We start from the raw sequence: 23,509 nt of genomic DNA, 5'->3' as shown, positions 1-23,509 counted from the left end.
TCACTCACCACGACCGGGGAGTGCCCTGTCCGCCCCTGTCCTCGCGCGGCGTCCCTGCCCCACACAGACGGCCCCTCAGCCTTGACCGCCGCTTCCCCCACGTCGCGCCCCTGGCCGCACCCCGGCTCGTGTGCCCACACGGCCTACCGTCGGCCTCCTCCCTAGCTCGCGCATCCGCTGCTAACCGCCACCACAACTAGCGGCTGTCTCCCCCCCCCCTCACTGGCCTGGCCTCGGTCGAACTCCGGCCACTAGCTGCGCTCGACGGCCCGAGCCCTAGTTGGCCCTCTCTGTCACAGTGGGGGTAGCCCCTGTGTTAGTTTAGTTTGGGGTAACCCCCTCTAGTGGACGACAACACGGGCCCACGCGTGTGTTTAACAAAACAGTAAATTAAAATTAAAAATTATTATATATATTAGTTAAATTAATTGAGAATCTAGTTAATTATTTCAATTTGGGATTTATTAGATTAATTAACTCCGTGGGTCTATGACATGTGGGCCGAGGTCATTAGCACTAATGACTTTGTTAGTTTAAATTAAAACAATTAATTTAGTCTAATGTGGAACTCACATGTGGACCCGAGTGATAATTAAACCTGTTAGATTAATTTAATTCTGGATTAGTACCGTGTCAATGACAGGTGGGGACCCTTTGACTATTTGACCAGTCAACTCAGACTTTTGACTCGCGATGTCAGCAATGACATCATTGTCATGTCATAAACAATTATTTGAATTAAATAAATCCATTTAATTCCTAAATTATAATAAAAATTTAAAAATTAATATAAAATAATCCATAATCCGGATGAAAATACTTTATACATGAAAGTTGATAAAAAAACAAGACGAACCCGGATACACTATTCGTTCGTCTATCACGCGTCCCTAGCATACCGAACATGGAGCTTTTCCATCATTTTCGCGTGTGTGGTTGTAGCAAGAGACCTGAGAAATATCGTTAGATATTTTCCCGATCCGTTGGTGACGTATAATACTATGTTAGCTCATGTCTAGCACTACATATTGCCATGCCATGCATCGTGATACATTTGCCTGCTTTATATTTATTTTTTCTTCCCCCTCTTCTCTCCAGTAGACCCCGAGACTGACGCTGCTGCCGGGTACGACTACCCTCCTGACGACCGACCCTTTGCCGCAGAGCAACAAGGCAAGCAAACCCCCCCCCCATTGATCATTCCTATATCGCCTATTCTTTCTCCCTCATACTTGCATTAGATTTTGCTACTATTGTACGTAGCTCCTATTATAATGCATAGCCTGATTTTGATGAACTGATACATTAATCTACTACACTTTAATTGTTTAGTATAGGTGGAGCCGTTTTCCCTGTGGGCCCCTGCTACCTCTTGAGCTTGGGTTGGTTTTTCCCTTGAAGAGGAAAGGGTGATGCAGCACAGTAGCAGTAAGTATTTCCCTTAGTTTGAGAACCAAGGTATCAATCCAGTAGGAGTATCAAGACAAGTCACCAATGTACCTGCGCAAAATCAAAAAAACTTGCACCCAACGATATAAAGGTGTTGTCAATCCCTTCACAATTAATTGCAAGGTGAGATCTGAAGGTGGAAAGTGCAACAAAGTAAAAGTGTAGAGCTGAAAATATGATGTGAAGTAGACCCGGGGGCCATAGTGTTCACTAGAGGCTTCTCTCATGATAGCAAATATTACGGTGGGTGAACGAATTACTGTCGAGCAATTGATAGAATCGCGCAAAGTCATGATGATATCTAAGGCAATGATCATACATATAGGCATCACGTCCGAGACAAGTAGACCGATACTTTCTGCATCTACTACTATTACTCCAAACATCGACCGCTATCCAGCATGCATCTAGTGTATTAAGTTCATAACAAACGGAGTAACGCCTTAAGCAAGATGACATGATGTAGAGGGATAAATTCATGCAATAGATATAAACCCCATCTTTTTACCCTTGACGGCAACAACACGATGCGTGCCTCGCTACCCCTTCTGTTACTGGGTGAGGACACCGCACGGTATGAACCCAAAACCAAGCACTTCTCCCATTGCAAGTATTATAGATCTAGTTGGCCAAACGAAACCCACAACTCGAAGAGAATTACAAGGATACGAAATCATGCATATAAGAGATCAGAGGAGAGCCAAATAATATTCATTGACAATCTGATCATAAATCCGCAATTCATCGGGTCTCGACAAACACACCACAAAAGAAGATTACATGGGATAGATCTCCATGAAGATCATGGAGAACTTTGTATTGAATATCCAAGAGAGAGAAGAAGCCATCTAGCTACTAGCTATGGACCCGAAGGTCTGTGGTGAACTACTCACGTATCATCAGAGAGGCAATGGTCTTGATGAAGAAGCCCTCCATGTCTGAATCCCCCCTCCGGCAGGGCACCAGAACGGTCCCCAGATGGGATCTTGCGGAGATAGAAGCTTGCGGCGGTGGAAAAGTATTTTTGTGGCTCCCTGTAGCAGTTTTGGATTTTTAGAGAATTTATAGGCGGAAGAAGTAGGGCAAAGGAGCAACGGGGGCCCACAAGCCTGCTAGGCGCGCCCCATGTCCGCGGCTAGGGGGCTTGTGACCTCCGCCGGGGTCCTTTGCTTTGGTTCTCAAGTCCCCCGCGTATCTTCTGTTATGGAAAAAATCATTCCGCATGTTTTATTCCGTTTGGACTCCGTTTAATATTCTCCTCTGAAAAAGGTCAAAAACACGGAAAAAACTGTAACTGGCACTTGGCACTGAGTTAATAGGTTAGTCCCAAAAAAGATATAAAATAGCATATTCATGCATACAAAACATCCAAAGTTGACAAGATAATTTCATGGAACCATAAAAAATTATAGATATGTTGGAGATGTATCAAGCATCCCCAAGCTTAACTAATGCTCGTCCTCGAGTAGGGAAGTGATAATGACTGAATTTTTGATGTGGAATGCTACCTAACATATTTGTCCTTTGTAACTTCTTTCTTGTGACATGAATGTTCAGATCCGTAAGATTCAAAACTATAGTTTACTATTGACATGAAAACAATAATACTTCAAGCAAACTAGCAAGGCAATCATGAAGTTTTGAAATAAGAAGGCCAAGGAAAGTTATCCCTACAAAATCATATAGTCTGGCTATGCTCCATCATCCCCACACAACGAATTTAAATCATGCACAACCCCGGTATTGGCCAAGTAATTGTTTTCACACTCTTACTTTCTCAAACAAAAATCAACTCTCACGCAATACATGAGCGTGAGCCATGGATATAGCACTATAGGTGGAATAGAGTGTGGTGGAGGTTGTGAGGCAAAAAGGAGGAGATGGTCACATCAACTCGGCATATCAACAGACTATGGATATGCCCATCAATAGATATCAATGTGAATGAGTAGGGATTACCATGCAACGGATGCACTTCGAGCTATAAGTGTGTGAAAGCTCAAAAGGAGAATTAGTGGGTGTGCACCCAACTTGCTTGCTCACAAAGACCTAGGGCAATTTTGAGGAAGCCCATCATTGGAATATACACGCCAAGTTATATAATGAAAATTCCCACTAGTATATGGAAGTGTCAAAACAAGAGACTCTCTATCCTGAAGAACATGGTGCTAATTTGAAGCACACGTGTGGAAAAAGATAGTAACATTGTCCCTTCTCTCTTTTTCTCTCATTTTTTTGTTTGGGCTCTTTGGCCTCTTTTCATTTTTTATTTTTATTTCCTCACATGGGACAATGATCTAATAATTATGATCATCACACTATTATTTACTCACAACCCAATACTTAGAGCAATGATGACTCTATAGAAAATGCCTCCGGCAGTGTACCCGGATGTGCAACGTTCTAGCTTAGTGTATGACGTTGAAACATCTTGCTAGCTATCTTACGATCATGCAAAGGCAATATGAAAGTGACGACACAAGTCATGAGACGGAACAGTGGGAGTTGCATGGCAATATATCTCGGAATGGCTATGAAAATGCCATGATAGGTACGTATGGTGGCTGTTTTCAGGAAGGTATATGGTGGGTTTGTGCACCGGCAAAAGTTGCATGGCACTAGAGAGGCTAGCAATGGTGTAAGATGAAAGTGCATCTATACCATGGACTCACATTATTCATGAAGAACTCATATACTTATTGCGACAATTTTATTAGTAATTGAAACAAAGTGCTAAACGCATACTCCTAGGGGAAGGGTTGGTAGGTATTAACCATCGCGCGATCCCGACCGCCACACAAAGGATGACAATCAATAAATGAATTATGCTTCGACTTCCTAACATAGCGGTTCACCATAGCTGCATGCTACGGGAATCACTAACTTCAACGCAAGTATTTCTAGATTCACAACACCCTACTAAAATAACTCTAATATTACCAAATCCATATCTCAAAACTTAATTGTTAGGAATCAAACTTCTCTTACTAATCAATGCACTTGAATATGGAAGTTTTTATTGTATTCTCTTTGGATGCCTATCATCTTTAGGACTACGTTCATAGCACAAGCCAATTACCAAGTTACTGAGAGAGCACTCTCAAAAAGATATAAGTGAAGATCGAGAGTTTATATTTCTTCAAAATATGACACCACCGTGTTCTAAAAAGATCTAAATGAAGCACTAGAGCAAAGTTATCTTGCTCAAAAGATATAAGTGTGGCACATGCGAGCTAAATTTCCTAACTCAAAAGATATAAGTAAAGCTCAATGAGTATTCTAGCAAATTCACGATGAGTGCATGTCTCTCTCAAAAAGCTGTGCAGCAAGGATGATTGAAACAAAATAAAAAGAAAAGAATCCTATAATACAAGACGCTCCAAGCAAAACACATATCATGTGGTGAATAAAAATATAGCTCCAAGTAACGTTACCGATGGATTCAAGACGAAACAGGGGATGCCTTCCAGGGGCATCCCCAAGCTTAGGCTTTTTGGTGTCCTTGAATTTGGCTTGGGATTCCTTGGGAATCCCCAAGCTTGATCTCTTTCCACTCTTTATCCCATTGTCCATGAGAACATCATTGTCCATGAGAACATCACCCAAAACTTGAAAACTTCACAACACAAAACTTAAACAGAAACTCGTGATATCATTAGCATAAGAAAAAAAACTGTAGTAAACTTGATTTCTATTTAGATTGATTCATATCCAACCCCATCATCATTAGGTTTGACATTAGAAAACCAGGATTCAATAGGAGTCACACCAAGCACTTTAAGATCTTCGTGATTCTCATCAAGAGAACACGCCTTTTTAAGCCATTCATGTCTAGCATGGATTTGGGCTGTTCTTTCTTACTCTCATTCATGGATACACGCATATCTTTCAAAGTTTCATCCATATTAATCATGGGAGGAGCACATCTCAATTTCAAAGCATCAATATCAAGAGACATTCAATCAGCGGTCCTAGCCAAGTCATCAATTTTGAGTAGTTTTTCTTCTATGGACGCATTGAAAATCTTTTGCGAGTTGATAAACTCTTTAATATTACTCTCAAGATCAGAGGGTAATTTATCGTAATTTCCATGAGAATTGTTGTAGGAATTGCCAAAGTTATTAGAGTGATTACTAGGAAAAGGCCTAGGAATAAAGTTTCCTCTGTAAGCATTGTTGTTGCCAAAATTATTCCTACCAAAAAAAATTAACATCCAAGCTTTCATTGCTATTCTCAATCAAGGATGACAAAGGCATATCATTTGGATCTAGAGGAGCACCTTTACTAGCAAACAATTTCATTAACTCATCCATCTGAGCACTCAAAGAGTTAATTTCTTCTATAGCATGCACTTTTTTACTAGTAGGTCACCTTTCAGTGTGCCATTGAGAATAGTTTGTCATGATATTGTCTAGGAGTTTTGTGGATTATCCTAATGTGATTTCCATGAAAGTTCCAACGGAGGCGGAATCCAATATATTTCTAGAAGCAAAATTCAAACCAGCATAGAAGATTTGTATAATCATCCAAAGACTCAGGCCATTAGCGCGACAATTTATAATCGTCAATTTCATTCTCTCCCAAGATTGTGCAACATGTTCATGATCTAGTTGCTTAAAATTCATGATATCATTACGGAGAGAGATAATCTTAGCCGGTGGAAAATACTTGGATATATAAGCATCTTTACACTTGTTCCAAGAATCAATGCTATTTTTGGGTAAAGATGAAAACCAAGTTTTTGCTCGATCTCGTAATGAGAATGGAAATAGCTTCAATTTAATCACATCATTATCCACATCTTTCTTCTTTTGCATATCGCATAACTCAATGAAGGTATTAAGATGGGATGCGGCATCTTCACTAGGAAGGCCGGAAAATTGCTCTTTCACAACAAGATTCAGCAAAGCAACATTGATTTCATATGATTCTGCACTAGTGGTGGGAGCAATCGGAGTACTAATAAAATCATTATTATTAGTATTCGATAAGTCACGCAATTTGGTGTTTTCAGTCATGGTGACTTCAGCAAGTAGACAAGCACACAAGTGAACAGAAAGAAGCGAAAGAAAAGGGCGAACGAAAAAGGCAAACATTTTGGTAATTTTTGTTTTTCAGAAGTGGGGGAGAGGAAACGAGAGGCAAAAGGCAAAAAACGTAAATGCAAGAGATGAGTTTGCGATACTTACTTGGATAAGCTTCACTTAGAATAGTCCCCGGTGCAATAAATTGACACGTCGAAGGGAGACTATTCTTGACTTGATAGTCTCCAGCAACGGCGCCAGAAATTCTTCTTGCTACCTCTTGAGCCTGCGCTGGTTTTTCCCTTGAAGAGGAAAGGGTGATGTAGCACAGTAGCAGTAAGTATTTCCCTCAGTTTCAGAACCAAGGTATCAATCCAATAAGAATATCAAGACAAGTCACCAATGTACCTGCGCAAAAACAAACAAACTTGCACCCAACGCTATAAAGGGGGTGTCAATACCTTCACGATTAATTGCAAGGTGAGATTTGAAGGTGGAAAGAGCAACAAAGTAAAAGTGTAGAGCTGAAAATATGATGTGAAGTAGACCCGGGGGCCATAATGTTAACTAGAGGCTTATCTCATGGTAGCAAATATTACGGTGGGTGAACGAATTACTGTCGAGCAATTGATAGAATCGCGCAAAGTCATGATGCTATCTAAGGCAATGATCATACATATAGTCATCACGTCCGGGACAAGTAGACCGATACTTTCTGCATCTACTACTATTACTCCAAACATCGACCGCTATCCAGCATGCATCTAGTGTATTATGTTCATAACAATTGGAGTAACGCCTTAAGCAAGATGACATGATGTAGAGGGATAAATTCATGCAATAGATATAAACCCCATCTTTTTACCCTTGATGGCAACAACATGATGCGTGCCTCGCTACCCCTTCTGTCACTGGGTGAGGACACCGCACGGTATGAACCCAAAACCAAGCACTTCTCCCATTGCAAGAATTATAGATCAAGTTGGTCAAACGAAACCCACAACTCGAAGAGAATTACAAGGATACGAAGTCATGCATATAAGAGATCAGAGGAGAGTCAAATAATATTCATAGATAATCTGATCATAAATCCACAATTCATCGGATCTCGACAAACACACCACAAAAGAAGATTACATGGGATAGATCTCCATGAAGATCATGGAGAACTTTGTATTGAAGATCCAAGATAGAGAAGAAGCCATCTAGTTACTAGCTATGGACCTGAAGGTCTGTGGTGAACTACTCACGCATCATCGGAGAGGCAATGGTGTTGATGAAGAAGCCCTCCATGCCCGAATCCCCCTCCGGCAGGGCACCAGAACGGTCCCCAGATGGGATCTTGCGGAGACAGAAGCTTGCGGCGGCGGAGAAGTATTTTCGTGGCTCCCTTTGGCAGTTTTGGATTTTTAGAGAATTAATAGGCGGAAGAAGTAGGGCAAAGGAGCCACGGGGGGACCATAAGCCTGCTAGGCGCGCCCCCAGCCTGCGGCTAGGTGGCTTGTGACCCCCCCCGGGTCCTTTTCCTTGGTTCTCAAGTCCCCTGCGTATCTTCGGTTATTGAAAAAAATCATTCCGCAGGTTTTATTCCGTTTGGACTCCGTTTAATATTCTTCTCTGAAAAAGGTTAAAAACACGGAAAAACATAAACTGGCACTTGGCACTGAGTTAATAGGTTAGTCCCAAAAAAGAAATAAAATAGCATATTCATGCATACAAAACATCCAAAGTTGACAAGATAATAGCATGGAACCATACAAAATTATAGATACGTTGGAGACGTATTAGCCCCTTAGTCCAAGTTGCCCCTACTATTTCATCAAGTCTCGATCTACTGATCGACGAGCCAAGACCCGTCACATCACTCACCCCACCCTTGTTGTACGACGCTGCAGAGCTACTGTCGAGTGCCAAGGGTGACACCTCATTACATACTCCTGATGTTAGCTCTGTAGTGTAGTTAACCGGCGGTGGTCCACGGAGGGTGATTCCTCCTTCACCACCCCCGATAACAGCTCTGTCGTACAACCCTCAAGTGTGGACCATCGAGGGTGATTCCTCCCCGATTGCCTTGATGGTTACATCGATGGGAATCCATTGAGGGTGATACCTCGGATCCCTCCGACGTTACAACCACACAGTTACTCTACCTTGATACTGGAAACATGACGAGGTGTGTTGCGGGTGGATTCCCGCATGGTTGTGACGGGGTGTGGCCGGGCATTCTGGGCCCTTGCCATACATCCTCGAGACGGAGCGATGAGACCACATATCGTGGATTATTGATCGTCGCCGCTGTGTTAATTAAAATGCTAATGGATTTGGGTATTTGATCTGAGTTTGTCGGAGACCTTTCCGCACTAACCTTCATATGGGAGAAGTTATGGGTACTCGACGTCATGGTATCAGTCGAAGCTCTTCACACGTTAGCAATGGAGCAGCGCGCGCCCGAGTGGGCTGCGTCAGCATCGTTCTTGGATAAGAGGTGCGAGGACTGACATCACCCGCCCATGCATCGTGTAGGAGCGCAAAGGGTGATGGTCCCATGACCCCTGCGCACTTAGGATTTAGACCGGTGGCCTAGCCTCTCTGCTGAGCCTTGGTAGAGCTGCGACGTGATGATGTTCCGAGGCCGGGCATGACCCAGGAAAGTGTGTCCGGCCAGAGTTTATTAAGCGTGTTGGGTACTGTGGTGCACCCCTGCAGGGATGAAAATTAACTATTCGAATATCCATGTCCACAGTTACACGACGACTTGGAGTTGTGCCCTGATCTTATACAACTTCAACCGTTACTTAAGTGGAATGTTTGGTCTGGGATTGCTTTCTCGCAGGGAGTCGAGGAAGAATATTTGGGTGTAACATTTTTAACATTGTTGCAACAATATGACTATTTAATTGTGTTACTTGCTCTACTCTCGTCCATTGCTGCAAGACCCTGAAGATTCTAGTCTTTGATTGGACTAGTCCATTCTCTCTATTCTCGCATTGGTGCAGTCAGTCCACATATAACCCCATTCCTTTGATACTGATGCATACTTAGTATAGTTCTGATGTTAGTCTTGAGGTTAATTTGGATGAGTACTCAATGTTGCTTTGCTCCCCTTTTCCCCTTGATCGATTGCTGCGACCAGATGATGGAGCCCAGGCGATGGCATATCCCACCGATGATGTGTGCTACCCCGACGGTGCAAACTGCTACGTGGAGGCCGCTGACGACCAGGAGTAGTTTAGGAGGTTCCGAGGCACTAGGCCTCGTCTCGTTCGGTCGATGTATCTTTTGTGCTAGCCTTCTCTAAGGCATTTCTATGTTGTATGTATGTACTCAGATATTTGTTGCTTCCGCTAACTCGTGTGTTTCTCGAGCTTGTGTATTCTAGCCCTCGAGTCCCATGGCTTGTAATATGAAGCTTGTATGCTTTTATTTGTGTCTAAAGTTGTGTTGTGATATTTTCCCGTGAGTCCTTGAGCTTGGTCGTACGCATTTGCGTGTATGATTAGTGTACGATCAAATCGAGGGTGTCACAAGTTGGTATCAAAGCCGTTTGCCTGTATGTAGCCCCCTTTCCAACTCCTTGGCCGAACTTGAGTCTAGTACTTGGAAAACGTTACTAACATTGTTATGTGGCTTACGATCTCAATCGGGTGGTATTAGTATCTTCTACTCCTCTTCTATACTCTGGGTTCTAATCTTTCTTCTCTTTTGGGTTAAATATTTTGCTAACTCTAACTCTAGGTTCTAGTAAATACTTCCTCCCGGAGAGCCCCGCATTTGAGACGATGGCTTGATTCGTCAAAAGACTCTGAAGATACTCTTTGATGTTCTCCCGGGAACTTGTGCTCGTCGCTTTTGCGATCCCTTACTCCATCAACCCCTATGGACGGCTACGTACAAATGTCGATCATACTTTGTTTCCAGTTGCTCTTGTTATTACAAGGTACATAAAATTATCTTAGCGGGGATTCATTCATCCTTAGTTGTCATGGGTTTTGCAAGTCCCTCGAATTGCTATTCGATCTTCCAAAAATCCACAGTATCCTATTATACATGACCTTTCTCACCTGCTTGCATTACGGTTAATTCCAATTGTCTAGCAACCTTCATTAAATCCTTTGTGATTGTCCTTTGATCTTATTGATTCAACCTGTGTGAAGGCACGCAATCATCGGTTGATTCTCATAAACTTATTCGTCTGGCTCAGACATCTTTCCAAACAAGTGCTAGTACTCGGCAAATAAACCTTGATTGATTGTCCAACTAAGTCCTTTGAACTTGTCTATATTTGATAGGAGCATCTTATTTTGATACACCAACCTGGAAGTCATAATTCCTTTGGTATTTAATTATCGAAATTTTTCAGATGTTCTATAATCGGATGCCTTGCATTCTAACTTCCTCTGATTGAGTACCAATACTCAGCTCAAGTCCTTTTGTGGACTGCCAGACCCATTGTTCGGTTATTATCCGATGGCATCCTTTACATTCAAAAATTATTTTGATATTTTTCCCCTGATACATGATACCATTGGTAAATTGTGTCTTATCCCTCTGATAAGTTGTATCCTATGCTTTTGTCAGACCTGCTATGTTATCAAGCATGTGTTAATTACTCTTGAAATTTGTGGTATATGTTCCTAAGATGCCCCCCATGGGTTGAACCTATGCCTTCTTAAATATTTCAAAGCTACATCTTCATCAAAGGCGTGGAGTAAATGTAAGGTGATGCATTAATGAAGTGGGAGTCGACCTTGAACTTTGTATTCATGCCCATGGAAATGACGTTGATCCTACCATAGAAGCTTCTCGTATCAATAATCATTTATTGTATGATTTGATCTTGTATCGGTGATTTAGTACTTTGCAACTGTGGTTCCGACCATAAATGTTCTTCTTTGATCTCATTTTTAGGCAAGTTAAAGCACTTATCTTCTACAGATCAATACACCGGTCCAAGCTTTGATGCTGATCGACCTCCGAGTATTATCCTTTCTATCTCAAGAATATTGCGGAGCTATATAACTTCTTATGAGCTCGCCACCAACTATGAATTTTCACTGATTCCAGTTTCTTCTTGTTGTGAGTTGTTGGACACTCAAGGAAACCGATAATTGAATCGAGTACACATTACGATTTAAAAACTCTTAGTAATCTTCTTTGCTTACGTGTTTGTACTCGATCATGTCATTCCAAGATGTTAGGGTACAACATCCTTTTCATGCTAGAGCTTTACCATGCTATTTCATCCATGTAAAACTTTTCCAATTGTGTGTTAAGACAATCGAGCTTTCAACATCATGTTGGTTGTCTTGAAATGCAATTTCAATTCTGAAATAGAAGTCTTATCTGTGTTTCCGACAACCTTTCGCTTCACTGTTCCCTTTCTTCATGAAACTTTTCGGCAAATGTGTCATGACTATCATCAGCATTCCGAGATCTTCCAGGATATCAATCGAATTCTTGATGAGAAATACTACCCTTGCCCCTCGATGATCTATGTTATCATCGACATCCTTCTTCCTTCCCTTCAACACAAACTTGTTCATCTTTTGTGTTGTTCCCTCGAGTTCCTTGCTATTCGGCTTATGTTACCTTCTACCTTGGGGTATTACCATCTTTTATGTCCAGAATGTTGCGAGGATTGTTTTGCACCTCTTAAAAATTCTTGATATGGTGATACTTCTCGCCATCACCATTCATTTCTTGGTCCTTGTGTTGTCTCCAATCGGAATACCGACAAGTGAACCCTGATGTGTGATTCCAATGCTTCTGGCAACCCTATTGCTTTGAAGTTGATGACTCGTAGTTTCATTCTTGTTGTGTTGGTTGTTGACTCAGCCTTTTAGCATTGGTCGTGCTACTTAGTCCATATTTCTGAGTGCACCCTTCAATCATTGTTTAATTATGGATGTTTCCTCGAGCATACGTCATTATATCATTTGATGTGACCAATGGTATCTCCTTGTCCTTATAATTTTGGAAATTCATCCCTATCAAAATCAACTCCTCCTATGTTGTCTCAACATAGCCGGTCCCAAGCCCGGGTAAAGGAGGAGGGTTGTGATAGGCTTGGCGAGCCAACGTGAAAACTCAGCCACTCTTATGGAGATGAAACCCAAAAGATTTTTGTTGGGGCGTAATCCTCTAAGCGACGCGCCACATCGGAACCCGGGTGTGGTGGAAAATGGGCAAGGGCCGGGCCGTCACCCCCCAGGTGGCGCGCCGTATTGTGATCTGGATACAGTGGCAAGTGAACGAGCATCGGGTCATCGCATCCTTAGTGGCGCGCTACATCAATGCCTGGGTGTAGTGGGAAACGAGCAAGGGTCTTCACATTTGACTCGACGAGTGCGAAGGGTAAGGAAGCTAGACGAGCCTAGGAGGATTCGCTGAGGTAGTTGGAACGTAGGATCTCTGACAAGTAACCTTCGGGAGGTACTTGATACAATGGTGAGGAGAGGCGTTGATATCCTTTGCGTCCAAGGGACCAAATGGAGGGGACAAAAGGCGAAGGAGGTGGAGGGTACGGGCTTCAAGTTGTGGTACACGGGGGCGGTTGCAAACAGAAATGGAGTAGGCATCTTGATCAGCAAGAGCCTCAAGTATGGAGTGGTAGACGTCAAGAGATCCGGGGACCGGATTATCCTAGTCAAGCTGGTAGTTGGGGACTTAGTTCTCAATGCTATCAGCGCGTATGCCCCGCAAGTAGGCCACAATGAAAACACCAAGAGGGAGTTATGGGAAGGCCTGGAGGACATGGCTAGGAGTGTACCAATTGGCAAGATGCTCTTAATAGGAGGAGACCTCAATGGCCACGTGGGCACATCTAACATAGGTTTTGAAAGGGTGCATGGGGGATTTGGCTATGGCATCATGAATCAAGAAGGATAAGATGTCTTAAGATTTGCTTTGCCTACGATGATTGATGGGGTTATAGTCCTAGGGTAGGGTCATAAGCCTACCTTATAGGTCCTACCCAAGGACTACCCTTCATAAGGGACAAGGCCCTTTGTCAGCTCCGACTGAACTAAGGAATTCCCATCATCCAGTCGGTAACAGACATCCGACCATCCAGACGAAGGCGAGCACTCGGAGCGTACCGATCGGACCGACTGGATTCCAATCTGTACATCGTAACCCCCTAGGAGGGAAACGGTCGTACGTTTCCTCATGCTTTTATTAGCATTTAAGTCGTACGTTACCTGTAACGTAGGTGTTTATTCGCCATTATTCCACCCCTGCGCACCGACCATTGTGAAGGGCAGCGCACTCTATATAAGCCACCCTTCCCCACTGGTGCAGGGGTTAGCAACTCATTGTATTCCATATTTCCACTCGACAACAAGCTCCCTGAGCACTGAGACGTAGCGCTATTACCTCCACCACAGAGGGGCCTGAACTCATACAACCTCGCCGTAGCTAAGGCTCTGCCCATCCCTTTCGTACCCTACACATCTACTGTCAGGCTTATACCCACGACAGTTGGCGCCCACCGTGGGGCAGGCGTCTAAGCGACTTCCGGTGAGTTTGTGACTACTTCCTTTTGTCATGTCGTCCGGCGGAGGTTCGAGCATGGGCCGCCAGATCTTCTTCGGCGCTCTCTCCTTCATCATCGATGATTCGGCGTGGCTTCGGGATGCTCCTCTTGACGTCGGGGCGCTTCCCCGTCGTGGGGCTACGCACTTCCGTGCCGGCGCCCGTGACATTCTTCTTCTCCAACAGTCGGCTCCGGTGGCGACCTGCACCGCCGTCACGCGCCGCAGCAAGTGGTCTCGCCGTCTGCGGCTCCAGCGTTGGGTGCAACACGCCCAGGCGCGCCAGAACGCGTCTTCACTAGTGGCGGTTCTAGAGTCCGTTTTGGTTGCCCCGCTATCCCAGCACTCGGGCTCGGTTCCGACTGAGTTTCCTTCCGAGTATGCGGGTCGCGGGACCGCAGAAGAACTACACATGGCCAACTCCCATGAAGAACCCCGTCAAGCTTGCCGAAGCGAGCGCGAGGTCGGCGAAACGTCCGGTGCGCGCCGTCCACCTCGCCGTTCTGCCAGTCGGCACACTCGGCGGAGCAACGTAGAGTTGTTCCGCACTCCCCTCCTCAACTTGGCTGCGGCTGCCAAGATAGCCGATTCCCTCTAGCCGACTGATTCAGAGGCAGAAAGAGGTATCGAGCAGATCCGAAGCCTATTGCACACGACGCAACAGCAGAATTCGGCGGTCTCCCAGTCGCACAACAAGATCCATAATAGTTTCGTTCATGCGAATACGCATCGGTCGGTTCACAGCCCTGGTTCCCATCAGCGCCACAGGGGAGGCAGCCGTTCCATGAATCACGAAGATCTTCGCCGCTCACGCACCCCTCCGCGGGGTGGGCCCTATGGGTCCCGACATCATGATGATCCGCGTTCAGTCGGCGACACTTACGACCCAAGACCCGACGCAAGAGGGCGTATCGCCCAGCGAAGAGTCGATAGGGGCCGAACCCACCGCGATGGTCACGATATGGACCGTCCAAGTGGAAGCAGGACCATTGTGTCTGGTCCCGAGTGTTTTAGTCGAGCCATCCGCTCGGCTGACATCCCGCCCAACTTCCGATTGGCGGCGGGAATCAGTAAGTTTACACGAGAGTCCAAGCCGGAAACATGGCTAGATGACTACCGAGTGGCGGTCCAGATCGGAGGAGGGGACGACCATGTCGCCCTGAAGCACCTCCCTCTGATGCTCGACGGCTCGGCGCGAGCGTGGCTGAATCAGTTGGCCCCCTCGAGCATCTACAGTTGGGCAAATCTGGCCCGAGTGTTCATCAAGACCTTCGAAGGGACGTGCAAGCGCCCTGCAGGCCTCGTGGAGCTCTAGCATTGCGTCCAGAAGCAGAATGAGCCCCTGCGTGACTTCATTCAGCGTTGGACAACTCTCTACCACACGGTGGAGAACGCCACCGAGCATCAAGCAGTCTGCGCCTTCAAGGCAGGCGTCCGGTACAGAGAGTTGTACCTGAAGTTCGGCCGAACAGGTGACATCTCCATGAGCAAGATGATGGAGATAGAAGCTCGCTACGCAAATGGCGAAGAAGAGGGCCGCATCCGAAGCGGCAAGCACAAGACAGTCGGCGACGGAGATGGAAGAAACACTCGGAAGCAAAAGCAAAAAGCTCCATCCGCTCCGCAGGCAGAAGCTGCAGTCGTGACCAATTCCAAGTTCAAGGGCAAAGGGTAGGCGCAGTTTACCCCCAAGAAGAAGCAGTTCGATAACCCCATCCTGGACCAGCCATGCCCGGTTCATACGAAGATGGACGAAGAGGGCAACCCCATATATCCAAAGCATACCACTCGACAGTGTCGCCTCCTGATCCAGGGGTTCGGCCAAGGGCAACCGAGTGAGAAGGTCAATGAACAAGATGAGGAGGATAAGGAGGATCCGTTCCGCCAAGTCCATGCGACACTCATGATTTTTGCTGACGTCGAAAGCAAGAGTCGACTGAAGCTGGTGAACAGGGAGGTGAACATGGCCACTCCTACCAGCCCCAAGTTCCTCAAATGGTCTCAGACTGCGATCACCTTTGACCAGTCGGATCATCCAGCGCATGTACCCACCCCAAGAAGACAAGCTCTGGTCGTCGACCCGGTGATAGAAGGAGTCCGACTATGCGAAGTCCTCATGGACGGCGGCAGCGGTTTGAACATCATCTACGCCGACACTCTCAAGGGGATGGGCATTCCGATGTCCAAACTCAGCGAGAGCAGCATGCAGTTCCATGGAGTCGTCCCTGGACGGAAGGCCAAGTCACTCGGCCAGATCGCGTTGGACGTTGCTTTCGGCTCCGACAAGAACTTTCGCAAGAAAAAGCTCACATTTGAGGTGGTGGATTTCTAGAGCGCTTACCACGCAATTCTGGGCCGCCCAGCGTATGTGAGTTTCATGGCCCGTCCATGTGACGTACACTTGAAGCTGAAGATGCCAGGCCCAAAAGGCGTGATCACCATCACAGGCAATCGACAACGAGCCGAAGGGTGCCTGCAGCAGGGATCAAGAATCGCCGACCAGCAGATGGCCATCCTCGAGCTCGACGAGTACAAGAAAACAGTCGACCCCGCCGACCTGATGCGCTCAAAGAAGTCAGCTTCAGAATCCGCATTCCAGTCGACGGGAGAGATGAAGAAGGTCAGCATTCACCCGATGGACGACACTGCTGCCCCGACGAACATCTCCACCACCCTCGATCCTATATAGGAAGCCGAGTTCACCCAATTCCTCCGTCAGAACTGGGACATCTTCGCATGGAAACCCTCTGACATGCCAGGTGTACCCAGGGAGTTGGCTGATCACCAACTACATGTGGACCCCATCGCTCGGCCCGTCCGAGAGCGCTTGCGCCGGTCCGCCGTGCACAAGAGGAAAGCAATCGGGAGGAGGTGGCCAAGCTGCTGGCAGCTAACTTCATTCGCGAGGTTCACCACTCCGAGTGGCTCGCCAATGTTGTCATGGTGCCCAAGAAGGACAAGTCGCTCCGAATGTGCATCGACTTCAAACACCTCAATAAGGTCTGCCCGAAGGATCATTTTCCGCTCCCCCGCATAGATCAAATTGTCGATTCGACTGCGGGGTGCGAGCGTTTGTCATTTCTTGATGCCTACTCGGGCTATCATCAGTTCCGTCTGTATGGCCCCGATGAATTAAAGACAGCCTTCATCACCCCATTCGGGTGCTTCTGCTACATCACTATGCCATTTGGTTTGAAGAATGCAGGAGCTACCTTTATGCGCATGATCCAAAAATGCCTTCTCGACCAGATTGGTCGGAATGTGGAGGCATATATGGATGATATCGTAGTCAAGTCACGCAAAGGTTCCGACCTGCTGACTGACTTCGCAGAAACATTCGCCAACCTTCGTAGGTACGATATCAAGCTCAACCCCGCCAAATGCTCATTCGGTGTTCCCAGCGGAAAGTTACTCGGTTTCTTCGTTTCCGAACGAGGGATCGATGTCAACCCCGAAAAGATCGGGACCTAGCGGAGAGGCCGGTCAGAATACACGATGTTCAATGGCTCACAGGTTGCCTAGCGGCTTTGAGCAGGTTCATCAGTCGACTCAGTGAGAAAGCACTTCCTCTGTACCGACTCATGAAGAAATCAGATACTTTCGAGTGGACAGACGAAGCCCAAGTCGCATTCGACGACCTCAAAGTCCTACTTTCCACCCAGTCGGTTAGTACTGTTCTTACAGTCGAACGAGAAGAAGAAGGTAAAGCATAGAAAGTTCAGCGGCCAGTGTACTACGTCTCCGAGGTCCTGACACCTTCCAAGCAGAGGTATCCCCACTATCAAAAACTTATCTACGGGATTTACATGACTGCGAAGAAGGTGGCTCATTATTTCCAAGACCACTCGGTGTCTGTCGTTTCTGATGCTCCGTTGTCGGAAATTCTCCACAATCGAGACGCGTCAGGCCGAGTGGCGAAGTGGGCAATGGAGATGTTGTACCGCGATATCAAGTTCGAGGCCAAGAAAGCTATTAAGGCTCAAGCTCTGGATGACTTCCTAGCAGAATGGGTAGAACAACAGCAACCGACCCACATCTACTCGGCCCATTGGACAATGTTCTTTGATGGGTCCAAGATGTTGAATGGCTCCGGCGCTGGCGTTGTGATCATATCGCCAAAGGGTGACAAACTCAAGTACGTGCTGCAGATACACTTTGATTCCTCCAACAACGAGGCAGAGTATGAAGCTCTCCACTACGGATTGCGCTTGGCCATCTCACTCGGCGTCCGTCGCCTGATGGTCTACGGTGATTCAGATTTGGTATACAATCAAGTGATGAAAGAGTGGGATGTCAGGAAACCCACCATGACCACATATTGCAACGCAGTGAGGAAGCTTGAGAAGAAGTTCGAAGGCCTATAACTTCATCACGTTCCGAGACTGAAGAACCGAGCAGCTGATGAGTTGGCAAAACTCGGATCCACTCGGAGACCAGTCCCGAGTGACATCTGCCTCGAGCACCTTCACCTCCCTTTAGTCAAAGAATATCATTTTACAGAAGAGCCAGTACAACCAAAGAGTTCAATAGATCCGACTGAAGTCGATGTGCCTGCCGTGGTTGATCTGGTCATGGAGATTCTTGCTGTCATCCCCGATTGGACTGTGCCGATCATTGCATATATCCTGAGACAGGAATTACCAGAAGACGAAGTCCAGGCCAGACAAATAGTCCGCAGGTCGAAGTCATTCACTGTCATTGATGGTCAATTGTACAAGGAGAGCGTTTCAGGCGTTCTCCAACGATGCATCTCCCTAGAGGAGGGGCAACTGATCCTGGAAGATATTCACTCGGGGACTTGCGGTCATCACGCCTCTTCGAGAGCAATTGTCGCCAAGCCATTCAGGGCTGGTTTTTTCTGGCTGCAGGCGAACGAGATGGCTAAAGATATGGTCGACCGATGTGAGGGCTGTCAGTTCTACTCCAACAAGTCCCACAAGCCGACATCTGCGTTGAAGACAATCCCGCTTGTGTGGCCGTTTGAAGTTTGGGGATTAGACACAGTCGGACCATTCAAGACAGGCCAGGGGGGATACAGACATCTGTTGCTGGCAGTCGACAAGTTCACGAAATGGATCGAAGCCAAGCCCATCAAGAAACTCGACGCCTCAACAGCCGTCAAGTTTGTCAGGGACATCATCTCCAAATTCGGTGTACCTCACAGCATAATCACGGACAACGAGACAAACTTTGACTCGGACAGATTTAAAGGTTTCTGTGCAAGCCAAGGTATCCGAGTGGATTTTGCTTCCGTAGCACATCCTCAATCCAATGGACAAGCAGAGCGGGCGAATGGACTTATTCTTCAAGGTTTAAAGGGCCGACTCCTGCGAGAGGTGGGACACGCCGCTGGCGCATGGGTCACCGAGTTACCTTCAGTACTTTGGGGTCTCCGCACAACCCCGAACAGATCTAAAGGACAATCACCGTTCTTCCTCGTTTATGGAGCGGAAGCGGTCCTTCCGAGTGACTTCCTTCATAATGCACCACGAGTCGAACTCTTCTCCGAAGCTGAAGCAGAACAAGCAAGGCAAGATGGAGTGGACGTTCTGGAGGAGGAGCGCGAGATGGCACTGACTCGCTCAACAATTTATCAACAAGATCTGCGGCGGTTTCATGCACGCCACGTCAGGAGTCGCACGTTCCAAGCAGGGACCTGGTGCTCCGAGTGGATCAGCAAAGACCTCACAAGTTGGCTCCGGCCTGGGAAGGACCTTTCATCATCTCCAAGGTGCTGAACAACGGAGCATACAGACTCTACAACATCAAGAGGGAGACAGACGAGACGCATGCATGGAACGGAGACCTCCTGAAGCGCTTCTACATGTGATCATCGACTGAAGCAGTGTAAAGAACAAGTATTGATGAAATAATATAAAGCAGATTCTATTTTTGCAGATTCAGAGTTCTTCCGCGGTCGCAGACTCCGGTCACACACAAAAAAAAAGTTGCGATCCAGAATCACCTAAGTTCTAACTTCCTCCGAGTGTGCACTAAATGTCGCACTCGGGGACTTAGCTATGATCAAGAATCACCTAAGTATTAATTTTCTCCGAGTGTGCACTAAGCGTCGCACTCGGGGACTTAGCTGTGATCAAGAATCACCTAAGTAATAAATTTCTCCGAGTGTGCACTAAACGTCGCACTCGGGGACTTAGTTGTGATCAAGAATCGCCTAAGTAATAACTTTCTCCGGGTGTGCACTAACCGTCGCACTGGGGACTTAGCTGTGATCAAGAATCACCTAAGTAATAAATTTCTCCGAGTGTGCACTAAACGTCGCACTCGGGGACTTAGCTGTGATCAAGAATCACCTAAGTAATAACGTTCTCCGAGTGTGCACTAAACGTCACACTCGGAGACTTAGCTGTGATCGAGAATCACCTAAGTAATAACTTTCTCCGAGTGTGCACTAAACGTCGCACTCGGAGACTTAGTTGTGATCAAGAGTCACCTAAGTAATAAATTTCTCCGAGTGTGCACTAAACGTCGCACTTGGAGACTTAGCTGTGATCAAGAATCACCTAAGTAATAACTTTCTCCGAGTGTGCACTAACCGTCGCACTCGGGGAATTAGCTGTGATCAAGAATCACCTAAGTAATAACTTTCTCCAAGTGTGCACTAAACGTCGCACTCGGGGACTTAGCTGTGATCAAGAATCACCTAAATAATAACCTCCTTCCGAGTATGCACTAAACGTCGCACTCGGAGACTTAGCTGCGATCAAGAATCGCCTAAGTATTCATTTTCTTCGAGTGTGCACTTCACGACGCACTCGGGGACTCAGATGTCACCAAGAAACGCCAAACAGAAAAACTCGAAACAACATTGCAACACAAGAGCAAACGCTTTGATTCCGATTCAAAAGTTCTAGCAAAGATAGTTCACTCGGTGCAGATCAAGCTTACCCGCACCGATCTAAGAACGTGACGGCCAACAGCAGTGGCCAAAGTACCTTACAGATCAACACTCGGCATACCGAGGATAAAAGTGTTCTTACGCATCATCTGGATTAACGCCAGGACTGGAGGGCTCTACGAACGTGTCCAGATCAATACTGTCGGCGATGCGGGTAGCGCTCTCAAGGAAAGTTTCCATGAAGTCTTCGAATCGAAGTTTCTTCGTGTTGGCGACTTTCAATGTCTTCAGCTTCTCCTCGTGCACCTCCTTGCAATGGACTCGGACCAGGGACAGAGCAACATCTGCACCACAACGAGCTGCAGATTTCTTCCACGACTGCACTCGGTTCGGAATCTCCTCCACTCGAGTCATCAGGTTCTCCATCTCCTGCCGCGACTCATCTTCTGGCCAAAGCTCCTTGTCGATTCGGCTGATGACCTCTCTCAGTCGACCGATGAAAGGGCCAACTTTGCCCACGCGGATGTGCGCCCGGAGCAAATCCTGATTGTCGTCCTCGCCGAGTGGCACGTTGTCGCGAATCGATCGCTCCACGTCCGCTGCTTCAACTTCAGGATCAATGCAAAAATCCGCAACAGAAGGACAAGCAAACAATAAGCGCCGAGTGTGACGTACATAGTACAAGCACTCAGCAAAAAACAGGACTTACTAGCCAGACGCGTCATCATCTGTCGAGCCCAGTCGCTGACGTATTTCTCCTGAGCTATGCATCGTTTATTCAGCACGTCCATCTGCCCCATCAGAGCAGTCCTCTGTTTCCCCATCTTCTCAACTTCCTCAGTCAGCACCTTGTTTGCTTCACGAGCCTGCTCCAACGACTTCTCTCGTCCCTCCAGAGCATCCTTCATGCCAGCCATTGCAAGATGCGCCGCCTCCAGCTCACCAGCGAACTGATTCCTCTCCGCCCTGAGAGTCTCGTAGGTTGTTCCCATTTCACAAGTTTTCTGCCAGCAAACACCAAGGGACAATCAGCAAATTCAACAATAAAAGTCTACATTCTTCAGACCCCTGCCGACGCAAGCAGTCGACAGCGGTCTCGGGGACTACACCCAGTGGGTTCACTAAGAGTGACCCCACTGGCATGCAACTCAAGCAAGCCCGCCCTATTGAGATGCATGTTACCACCTACGCCTACAAGGCCAATATTACCCGACCTGAGTACAAATTACTCTCGGGGACTCTTACAGTAAGTGCACTCCGAGTGCCACAACTGCTCGCAGTCGGTCATATTATTTACAAACGTGACCAAAGCTAAGACAATATGTATAAAGACAACTGCCGGTGCAAGCACTCCACAAAAGTCTCGGGGACTACACCCACTGGGTTCACTCAGAGTGAACCCATTGCAAACAACATATGCTATCCAAGAACACCCAGTGGGTTACAAGAGAAAAATAAATACTTACTAGCCCACCTACTCGGATATCATCCCACAGCTCCAAGCTCCAGTGGTACAAGGATGCGACGGAGTCGTAGGCCCTCTTGGCTTCTCCAGCCATCAGCTCCGCCTGCACCATGGCTCCCTTGGCCGCTCCCACCTGCTCCTCCGGGAGACGCTGGATGTTGAACTCGACATTCGACGAGCCTGGCACCGTCGGAAGTTCCTGAGGCATCCCAAGGTCCGCTCCAGTTGGCTCCTCAACCACCAGTGCCGGTTCAGTCAGCAGCAGCGCCTCAGTCGGCAGCACGTCGGCGGCGAGAGCAGCAACAGGCGGAGCAGCCTCAAGAACAGGCTCCGCAACTTGTTCGTCTCTCCCCGGATCACCCTCGTCCATACAAATCACCCCTGATAGACCGAATGGCGCGAGATCTCAGAAAAAGAAAGAGGCAGAACCTATGATAGAATTCGAGACGCGATAGCATAAAACACTTGGAGTCACTACAACGCACCTGGCTGGGACGAGACGACGTTGTCCGTGTCCATGGGGTCATCCTCCTGACGCGCCCGAGAGGTGGCAGAAGTAGCGACTCTGTCGAGTGAAATCCATTCAACCAATAAACAGGAGTTCACTCGGATATCAGAAGAAATTAGAAGATCGATACACTTACGTGGAGGTGACGGGAACAACAACCCTCATCCGCGGCAGAGCCTTTCGAGGCTTGGGCCCACTCAGTTTGACCGCCTTGGAAGACTGAGCCGCAGGCTCAGCGGCAGCATCCCTGGCCCTCTTGGCGCTCCGAGCACTCGGGGCCACTGGGGCAGTGGGCGGAGCACTCGAAGATGCCGGAGGGACCGAAGGAATGGCAGGCTCGTGTCGGCGCTTGGTCCGATGCTCTAATTGCAGAGGCGGCGAGTCCTGCTCTTCGTCTTCCTCCTCTTCCTCGCTAGTCTCTTCCTCCGATTCCCCGCTGTCGGAGACATACTCAACGCTCTCCACGCTGCCTTCCTGGCTGCCTTCCTCCTCCTCCTCGGCCGGGTTCCCGTTCGAGACGGGACAAAACCAGTTGGTCCACTTCTGCATAAAATTCATTCGGCACCATCAGACATCACGCAGAGATTCAAACAAACGATAAGAATTAAGATAGTTAAGCGCACTCGACAAGTGTTACTCACCTGATTCGGAGGAGGATGATCCGCGCAGTAA

The sequence above is a fragment of the Hordeum vulgare genome, chromosome 1H, assembly GCF_904849725.1.
Source record: "Hordeum vulgare subsp. vulgare chromosome 1H, MorexV3_pseudomolecules_assembly, whole genome shotgun sequence".
Classification (NCBI taxonomy): Eukaryota; Viridiplantae; Streptophyta; class Magnoliopsida; order Poales; family Poaceae; genus Hordeum; species Hordeum vulgare.
The sequence above is the reverse complement of the archived record's forward strand: the minus strand, read 5'-3'. Positions refer to the sequence as shown.